Genomic DNA, 1,093 nt, shown 5'->3' with positions numbered 1-1,093 from the left:
GGTTCAGGGCCTGTGGTGCGAAGTGTTTCCATTTAATTTAGTTACCTATTCAGTATACACAGTGAGCACTGAGATACAGTATAGCGAAGCGGTATACTGGGGGGGGGGAAGTACCTGAGAGTGACACGTTGCAGTGTTGCCATTATTCTTTTTTCAAATGAACCCGACAGCACCATCAAAAAGTACAAAATGAGAACAAAACGTACCAAATTTAGTAAATTGCATTTACCTTATTAAGCTTAGATTTGTAGATCGCTTTTTTTTCCTTTTCTTCAGTTGCAGGCCACTTCTTACTAACCATTTGCTTGACTAATTCAGCAGACGGTTAACAGGGCTTGTTATTTACACCCGTAAGCAGTGCCTTGCTGTAAAGAAGAACGTTCACTTCCACAGTGAATTTCATATCCACTCGACTTTGTTAGCTCCTTTGCTGTTTGCCCAATAATTGAATGCTGTTGTTACAATATACAGTTGTGCATGGCACATCTGGCAAGGACATCAATAATCTCATTAAGGCAGGTAAAGACGAACTTCCTATATTGAGTGAACAGATTACTGACAACAAATCAAAGATTAGTGGCTATAAATCATATTACATATTTAGATATAATTTCGGAAAGATAAGTTTCCGTTTACTGCGAACCCAGTGTTGGTACACAACTAAGAAATACATTCTAGGAGCTGCAATAGATGAGACACTAAATTGGAAAGATTGCATCTTTTACATTCGAAGTAAGGTTGATAGGCAATGTGACATTCTTTATCATACACGAGAGTCGCTTTCTAATCAACTATATTTGACATATTGCAACACAGTATGGAGCGCCGTTTGTCAGTCGTACGGCCAGTCGTTGTCGTCCAGAATCGTGCCACGCGAACCATTTCTATAATGCGAAAGTACTACCACACGCATGAGGGATTTTGTTCACAAAAATTCTTAAGTTCATTGACATTAATGTTCCTTTTCCCTGGATTTCTACTGCATTTCCTTAAAGATATTTGTTAATTATCTCTTTCAATTGCGAAGCAACCAAAGGTGTGGAACAATATACTGTCGAGTATGCACGTTTCCCTCCGTTCTTGATTCTATCCA

This window comes from Penaeus monodon, chromosome 25 (genome assembly GCF_015228065.2).
Source record: "Penaeus monodon isolate SGIC_2016 chromosome 25, NSTDA_Pmon_1, whole genome shotgun sequence".
Taxonomy (NCBI): domain Eukaryota; kingdom Metazoa; phylum Arthropoda; class Malacostraca; order Decapoda; family Penaeidae; genus Penaeus; species Penaeus monodon.
The sequence above is the reverse complement of the archived record's forward strand: the minus strand, read 5'-3'. Positions refer to the sequence as shown.